This window comes from Mobula hypostoma, chromosome 1 (assembly GCF_963921235.1).
Source record: "Mobula hypostoma chromosome 1, sMobHyp1.1, whole genome shotgun sequence".
NCBI lineage: Eukaryota > Metazoa > Chordata > Chondrichthyes > Myliobatiformes > Myliobatidae > Mobula > Mobula hypostoma.
This window is the reverse complement of record NC_086097.1, coordinates 98,161,832-98,178,705: the sequence shown is the minus strand read 5'-3', so window position 1 is coordinate 98,178,705 and position 16,874 is coordinate 98,161,832. Positions and strand designations below refer to the sequence as shown.

General features: G+C 43.5%; 1 pseudogene; it reads right to left on the bottom strand.

The window, feature by feature from the left end:
• Window positions 1-5,626: 5,626 nt before the first annotated feature.
• On the bottom strand, window positions 5,627-7,299 carry LOC134339704 (EEF1A lysine methyltransferase 3-like; annotated as a pseudogene).
• Between the last annotated feature and the right edge of the window lie 9,575 nt (window positions 7,300-16,874).

The window sequence follows — 16,874 nt, the reverse complement described above, 5'->3', positions numbered from 1 at the left end:
TAGTCAAGGCCTTGGGAAAACCCAGGCAAACAACATCCACTGACTCCTTTGTCTACCCTGCCGATTATTTCCTCAAGGAATTCCAATGGACTTTTCAGGCAAGATTCTCCATGCTGACTTTGGCCTATCAAGTATCCTGAAACTTCATCCTTAAACATGGACTCCAACAGCTTCCCAACCACTGAAATTATAACTGTCTTATCATTTCCCGTCTTTTGCCTCCCTCCCTTCTTAAAGAATGGAGTGACATTTGCAATTTTCCAGTCCTCCAGAACCTAGTGATTCTTGAAGGATCATTACTAATGCCTCCAAAATCTCTTCAGCTGCCTCTTTCAGAATGCTAAGATCTTTCAGCTTTCTAAGCACCTTTATTTTAGTAATAGCAACTGCACTCACTTCTGCACCCTGAAACTCTCGAATTTCTGGTATATTGCTATGTCTTCCACAGGTATGACTGACTCAAAATACTAATTAAATTAGTCTGCCATTTCTTTGTCCCCCATTACTACTCCAGCGTCATTTTCTAGCGGTCCGATATCCACTCTTGCCCCTTTTTTACTCTTTAGAGATCTGAAAATACCTTTGGTGTCCTCTTTCATATTATTGACCTTCATATTTAATCTTTTCTCTCCTTATGGCTTTTTAGTTGCCTTTTGTTCTCCCACTGTGTTACTTGTAAAAGTGCCATCCCCTTCTCAGTTCCTCCATCTGTGCCGCATGATGCTTTTCATTCCAGAACGAAGGAGGTGTCCTGTTTTTTCAAAGAAAGGAGCTTCCCTTCCTCAACCGTCAACACTGCCCTGTTCCATTTCACACACGTGTGCTCTTACCCCATCCTCTCGCCACTCTACCAGGGATAGGGTTCCTCTTGTCCCCGTCAGCCGCAGCGTCCAGCACATAATGCACCGCAACTTCCGCCATTCCCATTGGTATCCCATCACCAAGCACATCTTTCCCTTTGCCCCCACTTCCTGCTTTCCGCAGAGATCACTCCCTATGCGACTCCCTTGTCCATTCGTCCCTCCCCACTGACCTCCCTCCTGGCACCTATCCTTGCAACCGGAACTAGTGTTACTCCTCCTCCCTTAATGCCTTAAACAGTCCCTCCAGGTGAGGTGACACTTCACCTGCGAGTCTGGTGGGGTCATCTACCATGTCTGGTGCTCCCAGTGTGGCCTCCTGTATATCGGTGACACCCGACGTAGATTGGGAGACGCTTTGCTGAGCACCTATGCTCCGTCCGCCAGAAAAAGCAGGATCTTCCAGTAGCCACCCATTTCAATTCCACTTCCCATTCCCATTCCAAAATGTCTATCCATGGCCTCCTCCATTGTTGAGATGAGGCCACACTTAGTTTGGAGGAGGAACACCTTATATTCCATGTGGGTAGCCTCCAACCTGATGGCATGAACATCAATTACTCGAACTTCCAGTAATGCCCCCCCCCCACTTCACCATTCCCCATCCCTTTTCCTTCTCTCACCTTATCTCCTTGCCTGCCCATCACCTCCCTCTGGTGCTCCTACCCCCTTTCCTTTTTTCCATGGTCTTCTGTCCTCTTCTATTAGACTCCCCCTTCTCCAGCCCTTTATCTCTTTCACCAATCAACTTCCCAACTCTTTGCTTCATCCCTCCTCCTCCCGGTTTCGCCTATCACCTTGTGTTTCTCTCTTCCCTCTCCCACCTTTTAAATCTACTCCTCAGCTTTTTTTCTCCAGTCCTGCTGAAGGGTCTCAGCCCAAAACATCAACTGTACTTTTCCGTAGATGCTGCCTGGTCTGCTGAGTTCCTCCAGCACTTTGTGTGTGTGAGTTGCCTTCTGTTGGTTTTTAAAAGCTTCCCAGTCCTCTAACTTCCCACTAATTTTTGCTCTTTTATATGCCCTTTCTGGCTGTTATGCTGTCTTTGACCTTCATTGTCAGCCACAGTTGCATCATCTGCCTATTAGAATACTTTTTCACCTTTGTGATGTATCTATCTTGTGCCTTCCGTATTGCTCCCAGAAACTTCAGCCATTGCTGTTTTGATATCATCCCTGCTAGTGTCCCCTTCCAATCAATTTTGGCCAACTCCTCTCTCATGCCTCCGTAATTCCTTTCACTCCACTGTAATACTGATAAATCCGACTTTAGCCTCTCATCCTCAAACTGCAGAGTGAATTCTATTATATTATTATCACTGCCTCCGAAGTGTTCCTTCATCTTAAGCTCCCAAATCAAATCTACTTTATTACACAACATCCAATTTGGAATAGCTGATCCCCTAGTGGGCTCAACTACAAGTTGTTCTAAAAAGCCATCTCATAGGCATCTACAAATTCCTTCGCTTGGGATCCAGCACCAACCTGATTTTCTCAATCTATCTGCACATTGAAATCCCCCCTCCCGTGATGACAGTAACTTCGAACTTTTTACATATCTTTCCTATCTCCCGTTGTAATTTGTAGCTGACATCCTGGCTATGGTTTGGATTCCCATCAGTGTTTTTAACCCTTGCAGTTTCTTAACTCTACCCACAAGAATTCTACAATTTCTGATCCTATGTCACCTCTTTCTAAGGATTTGATTTAATTTTATACCAACAGAGCCACCCCCTCTGCCTCCCTACCCTGTCTCTTCAATACAATGTGTATTCTTGGATGTTAAGCTCCCAACTATGATCTTCTTTCAACAACATCTCAGTGATGCCCACAATGTCATACCTGCCAATCCCTAACTGCACTGCAACATCATCTACCTTGTACCATATAGTGCATGCATTCAAATGTAACATCTTCAGTCCTGTATTCATCACGCTTTTCAATTTTGCCCCCATGTTATCCCACTGACTGAAATTTTGCCCTATCGTCTGCTTGTCCTTCCTCATAGTATCACTACACACTGTATATACTTGTATACCAACTGCGCCACCCTCAGCCCTATAACTCCATCTCAACAGGTCCAGCAAACCATTCCGCAAGGGTATTCGTTCCCCTCAGAATCGGGTGTAATTCTTCTTCTTCATACGGCTCATACGTTCCCTAGAAGAGCAAATCCAGAACGAAGGATTCCCTACATTAGCAAATTGGCCGATGACACAAAGCTGGGTGGCAGTGTGAAATGTGAGGAGAATGTTTTGAGAATGCAGGGTGACTTGGACAGGTTGGGTGAGTGGGCAGATGCATGGAACATGCAGTTTAATGTGGATAAATGTGAGGTTATCTACTTTGGTGGCAATAACAGGAAGGCAGATTACTATCTGAATGGTGTCAATTTCGGAAAAGGGGAAGTACAACGAGATTTGGGTGTCCTTGTTCATCAGTCACTGAAAGTAAGCATGCAGGTACAGCAGGCAGTGAAGAAAGTTAATGGCATGTCGGCCTTCGTAACCAGGGGAGTTAAGTATAGGAGCAAAGAGGTCCTTCTGCAGTTGTACAGGACTCTGGTGTGACCACACCTGGAATATTGTGTACAGTTTTGGTCTCCAAATTTGAGGAGGGACATTCTAGCTATTGAGGGAGTGCAGCGTAGGTTTACGAGGTTAATTCCCGGGATGGCAGGACTGTCATATGTTGAGAGATTGGAGCGACTGGGCTTGTATACACTGAAATTTAGAAGGATGAGAGGGGATCTGATTGAAACATATAAGATTATTAAGGGATTGGACATGCTAGAGGCAGGAAACATGTTCCCGATGTTGGGGGAGTCCAGAACCAGAGGCCACAGCTTAAGAATAAGGGGTAGACCATTTAGAACAGAGATGAGGAAAAGCTTTTTCACACAGAGGGTTGTGGTTCTGTGGAATGCTCTGCCTCAGAAGGCAGTGGAGGCCAATTCTCTGGATTCTTTCAAGAAAGAGTTAGATAGAGCTCTTAAAGATAGTAGAGTCAAGGGATATGGGGAGAAGGCAGGAACTGGATACTGATAGTGGATGATCAGTCATGATCACAGTGAATGGCGGTGCTGGCTCAAAGGACTGATTGGCCTACTCCTGCACCTATTGTCTATTGTCTATTGACAATGCCATTACATATAGGAGAGGCGTGTTGGATTTCCTCTTGCGGAATACTGTCATTGTCTGACATTTGTCGAGTGTTACTTGCCACCTACTGGCCCAGACCTCAGAATTGTCTGGATTTTGGGTGTGTACTGCTTCGTTATCTAGCGGCTGTGAAAGATGCTGAGCATCAGCCAACACATTTCCTTCTGACCTTGTGAGTGAAGGAAAGTCATTGTGAAGTGTTGTAAAGAAAAGTGAATATTTCATGCGAATTATTCAGATATCATCGTTCTTGTTAACAAGAAAACAAAATTGGTAAAAATCGAACCACTACACTGAACTGGGAACATAATGGGAGAACCAGAACGGATTGACCACTGACAGAGTAAACAATCGGTCTTCCCTGTAGGAACCTGCTTTACCAGGACAAGCAGCGCTGAAATATTACTTCTACATAACACAATAATGGAAATTCTCAAATTGATCGATAAGAGTTGGTGTTACTCAGAGTAGTATTAAGATGTGTGGCACCATCATCAGTTTCCTGGCCACTTTATTGCTGCCAGACTACAGTGACCCCAAGTAACAGCTCCAGTTCTTACCCTGTGTTTTAAATCCAATCACTACACAGTCTAATCGAACACTTGACCAAGTCACGGGCGAGCACCAACCCCTTCCGTCAATCAATGGGAGGAAACAGAGAATAGTCCCATAAACAATAATCTGAAGAAAGTCTTTCAGAGAATATAAATTATGCTGGTTTTTAAAAGTGTTACGTACCCCGTAACTGGGTTGCCAAACCAGCAGAAATTGAACGCTGGTTGGAATCTGGATTACTAGGATCTAATAAAGTTTTATTAAAGAAATAAGTAACACAGTACTCTAATCGTAAGGATATAAATGCATTGGGTTAGCAATGATAAAACACACATGTACACAGAACTAGGGTAATAGGAATCATCCAAGCTCTATCGCAGTCTAGGGGTAAAATGATCAGTCTTAAGTGACGCAGAGTTCAGTTCAGCTTAGTATAGTTCGCAGTAATCGCTGTTGTGCCGTTGGAGAGAGAGAGAGAGAGATGCAAATTTGATTGAAGCAGACCTTTAAAGTTCTTCGCAGTTGGTTTTGGGCGGACCCTTTTATGTCTTCTATCCCGCTGTGGTCACCGACTGTGACCCCTCCGTTCCGGATACAACCGTTCTTCCGCGGTGAACCTGGCACCCAGGCAAGGGCGGACACACACACCAGGTTCCCACCGATCGTACCTTTTCACCCTGTGAGTCTATGGTCAGTTCCCGCGAACTGGACCTCCAAACACCAACCAACTTGTGGGGGCACACCGCTCTTCCAGGGTCTCGTTATCTCGTGATCTCGTGGTGTGTCCCGTGCCTAGCGAACCTGTTCTTTTTATCCCCCTGCTGGGGTATCGCCTGTCCATCAAACTTCAAACAGTTTAGGTTCAAAGCAACCGGTCTGTCAATATTCTGAATTGTGTTTCTTTTCCGTTATCTCTCTCCTCTCTCATTAACATTTTGAACGTTTCTCCATTGTCTCCTTTATCTCTCTCATTAGCATCAATCGTCTGATAACTTGGTTTGTCGTCACAAAAGCAAGAAGCTGGAAGAAGATGAAATAGAGGTTCTCTTACTTAATTAAAGCACCCAACTCCGGGGTCTGTACTAATTTTGGACATTTTATACACAATGATATTTTTATCATCTATCCTGTCAACCACCTGGCAATTAAAATATTGAGGCAGAAGCTGCTTGTGAAAAGAGGACGAGTCATTCCTCTTCCGCAATTCGGAAGAGAGGTAAATTGTGGCTCTGTGGCTGGCGAGGTGTCGCAATGTGTCCATGAGTGCCGGGTAGCTCACTGAGCTGTAAACAATATCGGAACCCAGGATGAAGTTATAGTCGGAGGGAAAGCTCGTGTGGTCTTCACCCCAGGTCAGAGCACGGACCTTTACACGGTGCCTGCAGGCAGAGGGGATGTTGATGGGACATTGTTTTCTATTTGCTTCAGGATGCTTGGTTTATCGGTCACAGTCACCTCTCCACCTGACCAAGAGAGAGAAAAAGATCCATTTCTATTCGCCCTTAATTATCGTGATCACAGAAAGAACAGTGTAAGAAATCTGGGTAGAGTTCAATCTTATTTCGGGAGACAGTAGCATTACTTATTGTTTTAAAACTAGCACAGCACAAAGGCCAAATAGCTTGGGAATCTAATAGTCTTTCCTACAACCAAAGTCCGCTCAGTACCTCATTTGCAATAAATGGTCATATAATTATTAAGACAAAAATTGGTCAGGTAAACTAGGTTGGTGTGGTATGAATTTTAACTCGGGCAGGACACCTGTAGAACTGAACTTGGACAGGGACTCTCGATTTTGTTATACAGGAGAAGAGAGGTCAATCCGTGCGAAAGCGACATACCTTCAGACTACATTTATTATTTTCTGACTAAACTAAACGGGTTTAACAGTGTCCTAGACAATAACACCCTTTTCTCCCTATCCATCACCCCCGTCATTATTTTCCGGATTCCATGTTAATATCAGAAAGGACTGGATTTCAGTTCATTACCCCGCCTTTCACTTACCAAGTAAGGTTGCTAAAATCCCAACGATTCCAGTGCCCGATCCCAGCTCAATCACTCTCTTCCCAGTAAAACTGGCGTTCTGTTTCTCAAAAAACCGACAGAGAGCGACCCCCTAAAATAATGGAACACGAAATAGGCTCATGAAGAGAGTGATGCAAGTCCAGCCTTTACCGTCAATAGAGGGCAGGGCACGTTAACAAATTATCTGTACAGATACACATGACTCGACAGCGCACTGTTGCCGTCGAGCAATCTAAATAAAGCAGCACTAGGCCCAATTGATTGCGGTTTCGTCTGCAGAGGAAACTGACACGCTAAAGGGATTTAACCGCCTCCACAGTGTGTTCCCCGCCCCGCAAAACCAGTAATAATCCGCAGTCTCATCAGTTTACGTGTCCATAGAAGAGGTCCCCAGGGGTGGTGCTAGGTGGGGCTATAGCCCCAGCAGAAATTGCAATAGCACCACCAAGAAATTAACTGCAGCTGCTTTGCTTTCTCTGTATAGTTTTGAATACAGCTTGTTTCTCCAGTTGATCTAGTGCAGCGGTCCCCAACCACCGGGCCGCGGACTGGTACCGGGCCGCAATGCATGCGCTACCGGGCCGTGGCGAAACGATATGATTTGGCGATATGAGTCAGCTGCACCTTTCTTCATTCCCAGTCACGGCCACTGTTGAGCCATCACGCACGTGAGGTCATTACCCGCGCGTCACCCATGTCAATGCGGGAAGGAGATCAACTCCTCAAGCTTGCAAATGACAGCGGGCTGAAAAGTGTTTGACATAACATCTCTGCCGGCATTCTGGATCAAAGTCAAGGCTGAATATGCTGAGATAGCTACGGAAGCACTAAAAACATTGCTTCCATTTCCAACTTATCTCTGCGATGAATGTAACGAAAACTAAATTGTGGAATAGACTGGACATAAGGAACCCATTCGAGTGTCGCTGTCTCCCATCACCCCTCGATGGGACCGTCTTGTTCCAGGGAAACAAGCCCAGGGCTCCCACTGATACAGCGATATTGGTGCGTTGCAATGATTTTATATGTTCATACAAGGAAAATATGCACTGTATGTTTAATATCCAAACGTTAATTAAAATGTTATGATGCTATTATAAGTGACTTATATAACTATATAACAATTACAGCACGGAAATAGGCGATCTCGGCCCTTCTAGTCCGTGCCGAAAGCTACTCTTACCTAGTCTCACCGACCTGCACTCAGCCCATAACCCTCCATTCCTTTCCTGTCCATATAGCTATCCAATTTTTCTTTAAATGATAATATCGAACCTGCCTCTACCACTTCTACTGGAAGTTCTTTCAACACTTACTTCAAGCTCCCCTGTCCTCCCCTGATAATTGACTTATCACTATATTCATGCGAGGAAAATAAGCGTTGTGTGTTTAATATTAAATTTGTTAGATAAACCCTTTTAGAAACGAAATTGAGTGTATTAGCCACTTATTACCAATATTCCGGTCGTAATTAACACCCCCCCCACCCCTGAACAGAATCGCCAAAAACGATTTGCAGAGAATAACAGGAATTCTGCAGATGCTGGAAATTCAAGTAACGTACATCAAAGTTGCTGGTGAACGCAGCAGGCCAAGCAGCATCTATAGGAAGAGGTGCAGTCGACGTTTCAGGCCGAGACCCTTCGTCAGGACTAACGTTAGTCGACTGCACCTCTTCCTATAGATGCTGCTTGGCCTGCTGCGTTCACCAGTAACTTTGATGCACGTTGCAGAGAATAATACCGGTAGGTACACACATGCGCACTGGTACCCGCGCAAGGCTTCATGGTCATTGTAGTCTTACTAGGGGCAAACACTACTCTTGTCCGTTGGCAACCCTATCCCCCCCACCGCCCCCGGGTCGGCCGATCCGCAAGAATATTGTCAATCTTAAACCGGTCCGCAGCGCAAAAAAGGTTGGGGACCCTTGATCTAGTGAAACAGCATTCCCAATTACCACAGCACCCACGCAGCAAAAAAGTTGTAAACTCTGTCAGATCCACTGTACACCTCGTTCATTGTCAATGTCTCGCCGTTGCTGTCCTCAGATCAGTTCAGCTGATCTTTCTTTTTTAAATTTTATTTTTATTTGGATAAGGAATTCACAAATATCATGTACTTTTTTCACACATATAACCTTTTCCATTTTTTATACGTATAAAACTATAATTATTTATACATTCTTAAGTACACATTGAGATGATATAAAAGGAAATTAGACACTTAAATAGATAATTATGTACTGTGCTAATTCTAATCTATTAGGCTAAGTAATGGTATTAGTTGTTAAGAAAAATGGTAATAATAGTTTCCATATAACTCTTCTGGACCATTTCCACTGGTCCAAAATGTTGTATATAAGCCTATGTAACAACCATTGTAGGTGTTTATATCCTAATTTGTTCATGCTTGCTCCTGCCCGCAGACATAATTATCCAATCCCTATGTACTTATTTACTTAATTTTTTCATTTTTTATCCCTTTCCCAAATCTTTCCCTTTACTTGTGTTAATTCTCTATTTTCCAAAAGAAAACAAAAAAAAAAGACAGTTAGACTAGGGGTGCTTACGTTAGCAATATTACTGTGTTGATGAGAAGAGCAGTATAAATCATTAGGAGAGTCATCTAAAGTCTGCTCGCATTGGGGTTATATATTCAATCCATTTATTCCAGATTTGATAAATTTTTTCTTTTTGAATTCTCAGGGAGTAAATCAACTTTTCAATTTTAAATACTTCCAAGATAATTTCATGCCAATCTTCTAATATAGGTGGTATTGGGTTTAGCCACTTTCTAGTGATTGATTTCTTACTTGCCGCTAAGAGGGCCTGCAGCAACTTTATATCTTCCTTCTGTTCAAGAAACAATACATGCCCCAAATAGAGCGTCTCAAAGTTCAGAGGTATCTGGGACCTAAGTACCTTAACTAATGTTCTATGAATACCTTCCCAATATAGACTTAATTTAGGACAATCCCAGAAAATATGAAAATGATTTGCCTCCTTGGAGCCGCACCTTCTCCAACACGTCACATTTGTATCTTTATATTTTTCTTGATATGGGGTCTTGAAGTATCTTATAATGTTTTTCCAACAATGTTCTCTCCAAGTCAAAGAATTAGTCGAAGACCATTGAAAGCTGCAGATTTTCCCCCAAGCCTCCTCTGAAAGTACCAACCCCGCTTCTTTCTCCCACTTCTCTTTAATATACAGTGTATTTACATTTTTAGCATGGGCGAGTGCATTATATACTCGAGAAACTGATTTACTAGGTATTGAACTGCAAGCCTAATTCAGAATCTTGAAAAATTCTAATTCTACTGTTGATAGGTCTGTATATCTACAACTCTGGTTAACATAGTTTCGTACTTGAAGGTACCTAAAGAAGTCATTATGTTCTAGGCCATGTTTGTCCTGCAGGATTTGGAAACTTTGTAATACTCTTTTACCTATAAATGAGAGGTAGGTTGTAAGACCTTTCTTTATCCATAGCTCAAATCTTTTATCTCCTCTGTTGGGAAGGAATTCGGTATCATACGTACACCATCTAAAGAGTTTTAACATGTTATTAATTCCACATGAATTAACCACCTTCTGCCATACTTTTAATGTAAGATTTATCCAACTGTTTTTAAATTTTTCCAACTGGGCCATCAATCCTTTGTCAGTTATTGAGGCCTGCAGAGGAAAACTGTCTATCAATCCAAATTCTATTTCCTTCCATCTAGCCTTATATTCCCTATTACACCAATATAACAGAGGGGTTATCTGTGAGGCATAAAAATAGTTTCTCAGGCAAGGAAGAACCATACCTCCTCCTTCCTTCCCTAACTGTAAGGTGTTATATCGAATTCTAGGTTTCCTTCCTTGCCAAATGAAGCGGGAAATCCATTTGTCCCATTCCCTGAATTGATTATCATCCACCTCCACTGGTAAAGTACGGAAAAGATATAATAACCGAGGAAGAATATTCATTTTTATAGTATTTATCCTCGAATTTAAGCTGCTCAGCTGATCTAAGATCACGTAAGGTGGTGACGTCACTCACGCGGGAGTGCACCCAGGCGCAGATCCGTGGCCTCGCGAGACGAACCGATGCCACACGCGCACGTGGTGCTTTTACACGCGAGCGCGGGCCCGGCACGTGCGCGATTTTGGCGGGCGTGAAAAATGGGTCGGTTGTCAGTCAGAGGCCGAGCTCATCCAGAGGGATCAGCCTGAGCCGGTCTGAGTGGAAAGTGAGATGCAGGACGGCAGCGGTTCATCGGAGGAGGATCGGGACAGGAAATGGAGCGGGATTGGGAAGAGAAGGTCTCAGTGCGAGTGGGAATACTGTTCGCCGGCAGCCTGAGGAACTGTCTGGCAATCAGCAAAGGAGTTTTATTCGTGGCTGGTTTGAATATTCTGCTTGGCACGCAGGCATTTCCTGCGTGGAGGACATGGGCTCCATTCTGAGTCTCCGGTTACCGCAACTGGCGGAAAGCGACAGCAGCTTTCAAAACCCACCGTGTCAGTGCGGCCCATAAGTTTGCGATGGAGGCGCGGGCCGAAGTCAGATTGAGAAAACAAGACGGTGCAAGACTGGGAAATATGCTTGATAAAGGACATGCAAAGATTGTCCAAGAACATCGTGAGTATATGCGAGCAGTGGTTGGGTCTCTGCGCTGTACTGCGAGCCAAGGCTTTGCCCAGCGAGGACACCGGGAGAATGATGGATCTGGCAATAGGGGAAACTTTGTTGAGTTGCTCACTGTAATTGGGAAGTTTGATAAGACTGTAGCTAAAAAACAAGAGGAAAACCCTGGAAATGCAAAAAACACCCATCACGATATCCAAAATGAAATTATGGGTGTTATGGCAGATATGGTCAGACGTCAAATACGTGCAGAAATCAAGGAGGCTGGATATTTTGCCATCATGGTGGATGAAAGTAAAGACTTGAGTAAAAAGGAGCAAATATCAGTGGTGGTGCGGTATTTGAGTAACGAAACAGTGCTTGAAGAATTCTTGCACTTCACTCCAGCAGAAGGGTTGGACGCAGAGTCGCTTCTTAAAAGCATTGAACAGACACTTGCCCAGTGTGTTATTGATAAGAACGCGTGTATAGGTCAGTGTTATGACGGGGTGGCAGTGATCTCTGGGTGCAATAACAGGGTACAAGAGAGGTTCAGGAAAGAGGTCCCGCAGGCATTATATATACACTGCCATGCTCACAGACTTAATCTTGTGTTAGTGGATGTTGTGAACAATGTATCACGAGCGGGTGAGTTTTTTGAAACTGTGCAGCTGCTTTACAACTTCTTTTCAAACTCTGTTGCCCACGATCACAACAACAGACGGATTGTGCTTCTCTGAAAACATTAATGGTGAGTGCAGTTGATTTCTTAAAAAATTTGGGCCAAGACTAATGCTGATTATTGTTACTATTTTGTGGTGGATACCCCATAGTCCTTATGTTTCCTGCAAATCCTAAAATATTACATTTACTGCTATTAAGCCTACTGGTTTTGCTTAGACTTCCAAGCAGATTCTGTTTATTTTTGTTTAAATTCAATAGCCGAATTAATTGAGGTATTGCATGGTCAGAGTACGATTTGTCCAACTCCTGGTAAAGCCTTGCATCTGTTGTTTGCCTTATTTGACTTTAATAACGGTATACCTTTTGGCATTGCTGTCTATGTAATGCGAATAGCAGTGGGTTGGTGTTGAAAAGCACGCATTTGACGCTGATTGTGGGATTGGTGTCTGATTCACGTTGTCTGCTGTTGCTCGGATGCTCTGTTTGCTTTTGTTGTTTATGCTCCGTGTAGCCCAGGTTGTTTCCAATGCCTTTGACACTGTAACAGTTCACTTCTATATTATATCTATCAATTGCTGTTGCTTGTGAATCAACAGTGGTATTTATAGTAGGCACATAATGCTTGAAACTGACTTTTTAACGCCTCGCGTCTGGCCTTGCGAATACATATTACCATACAGTACATCCCTCAGCACCATCACTGAATAATTCAGCCCCTCCGTAGTACCAGCAAGAAAAAATCTCTGGCGCCGCCACTGTCTGTAGTTTTCATTGTGCTGTGTTTCTGACTCCTGGCTGCTCCTTTTTTTCCATGTTGCTATTTTTGGGTGATTTTGATCGGGGTGTCCTGCAGGTACTGAACTGAATATGGACTCTTTCAGTTTTGTGTTTGATATTCTGTGTTTTTAGCTGGGTTTTTTTGTTGTCATTTGTGCAATTCTTTTTGCATGTGGTGGGGGGTGTTGATTTTTTTGAATGAGTTCCATAGTTTTCTATGTTTGGTGGCTGTCTGTGGAGAGGACGAACCTGGGGGTTGTATACTGTACACATACTTTGATAATAAATATACTTCGAATCGTTGTGCCCCTCTGTTCTTGTTTCGAATTATTGAAGTTGCAGGGAAATTTAGTAAGCATTGGTAGTTATATAAATTTTTAAAATACATAATAGAAAGGACATTTAGGAAGAACTAGAGGAACTATAAGGGAGTTTAGTTAGAATGTTATCAGGACTCAAGTGGGAGTGTTTGTGGTTGCAACAAGAAAATTCCAGGGATTGCAATAGGAATTTATAGGAGGTTTAACAAGGAATTCAGTAAACGTAATTAAGGGATTGCAAGGGAATTTAATGGGAAGGGTTATAAGGACTCCATGGGAATTTAGTAAGAGAGTTAGAGAAAATGCAGCAGAAATTAGAAACCACAGAAAAATGTATTAATATTGTTGGAGCGACTATGAGGAAATTCAGCAAGGGGTATGAAGCGTACCAGCAGTTAGAATTCAAAGTCCGTACTGCCTGGTTGGATACTTCCCAGGTAGAATGAGATGGGCACTTACTTAACACTTGTAACTCAAAGGTCCTATACCAACCTCTTCCCACCATACAAAACAACACACAAAGGTGCTGGAGGAATTCTACAGGTCGGGCAGCGTCTATGGAGAGTTAGTTGAAATTTTGGGTTGAGTTGGGGGAGCTGGCCGGTATGAAAGGCGTGGAGCAAAAGGTGATAGGTGAGTGTGTGATAGTTGGGAGCAGCAAAGAGCTGAAGAGGCTGGAATTTGATAGGAGAAGACGATGGAGAACGGGGTAAAGGGAGGGAGACTGAAGAGCCAGTAGGAGGAGTGACGAGCGGATGGTGAGGGTGAGTGGGGGGGGGGAATAGAAAGGGTGAAGGGGGGTCAGTTGGATCAGCAGGGGAGAGCAATGGGGGGAAAAAAGGGGAGAAGGGACGGGGGAGCGACTACCAGCAGTTAGAATTCAAAGTCGGTCCTGCCTGGTTGGACACTTCCCAGGCAGAATGAGATACTGGTCCTCTTTAACACGTAGCTTTCATCCAGGCTGTGGACAGACATTATAGTGTGGCAATGCAAAATAGAATTAAAATAGCTGACCACCAGAAGATCCCAGCTGGCACAGCATCTGGAGCTGAGCTCTAATAGTAACTTGCACAGAATGCTGAAGAAACTCAGCAAATCAGAGAGCATCTATGAATACACGGTCAATGTTTCTGGCTAAGACCCTTCATCTGGACCCAAAATGTCGACTGTTTATTCCTGACCTGCTCATTTCCTCCAGAATTTTGAACCACAAGACATAGGAGCAGAGTTTGGTTCATCAAGTCTGCTCCACCTTTCCATCATGGCTGATTTGCTATCCCTCTCAACCCCATTTTCCTGTCTCCTTTTCATTACCCCTTACTAATCAAGAATGCATCAAGCTCCACTTTAAATATACCCAATGACTTGGCCTTCACTGTCACCTGTGGTAAAGAATTCCACAGATTCACCACTCTCCAGCTAAAGAAATTCCTCCTTATCTCTGTTCTGAAAGGACGTCCCTCTATTCTGAGGCAGTGTCCTCTGGACTTAGACTCTAGGAAACATAGGAAACATCCCCTCCACATCCACTCTATCAAGGCCTTTTTGCTATTCTATAGGTTTCAATGAGGTCACACCTCAGTCTACTGAATTCCAGTGAACACAGGCCCAGAGTTTTCAAACGCTTTTCATATGATAAGCAGTCAATCCTGGAATTACTTTTGTGATTCTCCTTTGAATCTTCTCTATTTTCAGCACGTCCTTTCTAAGATAAGGGGCCCAATGCTGCTCACAATACTCCAAGTTGGGCTTCAGCAATGCTTTATAAAGTCTCAACATTACATCCTTGCTTTTATATTCTAGTCCTCTTGAAATGTATACTAACATTGCATTTGCCTTCCTCACCACACACTCAACCTGCAAACTAACCTTTAGGGAATCCTGCAGAAGGACTCCCAAGTCCCTTTGTGTGTCAGCTTTTTGTATTTTGTCTCCATTTAGAAAGTAGTCAGCCCTTTGATTTCTTCTACTGAAGTGCATGGCCATACACTTCCCGACACTGTATTCCATCTGACATTTCTTTGCCCATTCTCCTAATCTAAGTACTTCTGTCACCTTTCTATTTCCTCAAAACTACTTGCACCTCCACCCATCTTCATATCATTTGCAAACCTTGTAATAAAGCCATGAATTCCATCATCCAAATCACTGACATAGAATGTAAAAAGAATTGGTTCCAACACAGACCCCTGTGGAATACCACTAGTCACCAGCAGCCAACCAGAAAAGGCTCCCTTTATTCCCACTTATTGGCTCCTGCCAATCAGCCACTGCTTTATCCACGCTGGAATCTTTTCTGTAATACCCTGGGATCGTAGCTTGTTAAGCAGCCTCACGTGTGGCACTTTGTAAAAGGCTGCCTGAAAATCCAAGTACACATCAACCAAACCCCCTTTGTCTATCCTGCGTGTTATTTCAAAGAATTCCAACAGATTTGTCAGGCAAGATTTTCCCTTGAGGAAGCCATGCTGACTGTGGCCTATTTTATCATGTGCCTCCCAGTATCCTGAAACTTCATCCTTAATAATCAACTCCAACATCTTCCCAACCACTAAGGTCAGACTAACTGGCCTATAGTTTCCTTCCTTCTGCCTCTCTCCCTTCTTGAAGAGTGGAATGACATTTGCAATTTTCTGGTCTTCTGGAACCACTCCAGAATCTAGTGATTCTTGAAAGATCATTACTAATTCCTCCACAATCTCTTCAGCCACCTCTTTCAGAACCCTAGGGTGCAGGGTTTACCCCCAGATTTTTTTTTTAACCTTCAGACCTTTCAGTTTCCCAAGAACCTACTATCTAGTAATGGTGATTTCGCACACTTCATGATCCCGACACCTGGAACATCCATCGTACTGTTAGTGTCTTCCACAATGAAGACTGATGCAAAATACTTGCTCAGTTCTTCCGCCATTTTATTGTCCCCCATTACTACCTCTCCAGCATTGTTTTCTGATATCCACTCTTGCCTCTCTTTTACACTTCATGTATCTGAAGAAACATTTGGTATCCTCATTAATATTATTGGCCAGCAGACTTTCATATTCCATCTTTACTTTCTTAATGACCTTTCTCGTTGCCTTCTGTTGATTTTTAAAAGCTTCTCAATCCTCGAACTTCCCACTAATTTTTGCTCTATGATATGCCTCTCTTTGGAGCATGGGTAAGGCCTTTGTCGACTGAAGATTCGGACATCAAAACTACACAATTCTCATTGGTCTACCCAGCTGCAGTGTTTGTTAACCTCCTTTACATTTCTGAGATCTGGGCAACCTCCAGCAATCTCCTCAATGCACCACAGAGATAATCCAAAGTAGTCCCCACTTCCTCCAGATACAGTGGAAAGATGTGAATGAACAGTTGCCTTCTTCCTGCAGGGTGCAAACCAGATTCAGTTCAATATTCAGAGGATTAAAAGCAAATGAAATTGGAATTCAGCAAATACAGCTTCACTGTCAGTCTTGCTCCTTTAAAAGCTGCAGAGATGTTCTATAGAAAGCATACAACAGGTCCAACAAAGAGCTTCCCACATACATTGGAACATGAAGGAAGGGTGTGGAACTAACCTGTGTGTCATATCCACCCCAGTTCAGCTTCCCATTGTCTGACATTCTGCTAACCCTCAGCATAGACAGGACTGCAGGAGGTGGGAAACTGTGAGTTGGTGGTCCCACAACGAGTCTGTCAGGATGCGCCAACACCAACGTCTGGAAAGTAAACCACACAGTTCACTAGTCTGCCCCTTCTGGCCAATAGCACTAGCTGCTACACATTGCTAGGTTGAATGATGTCAGACAGCTATCATCAGACTGTTTGGACCCTACAAGCTCTTCCAGGAAGTGCTTTATCTTTCTCAAAAACTGCAGCACAAAGCTAGAG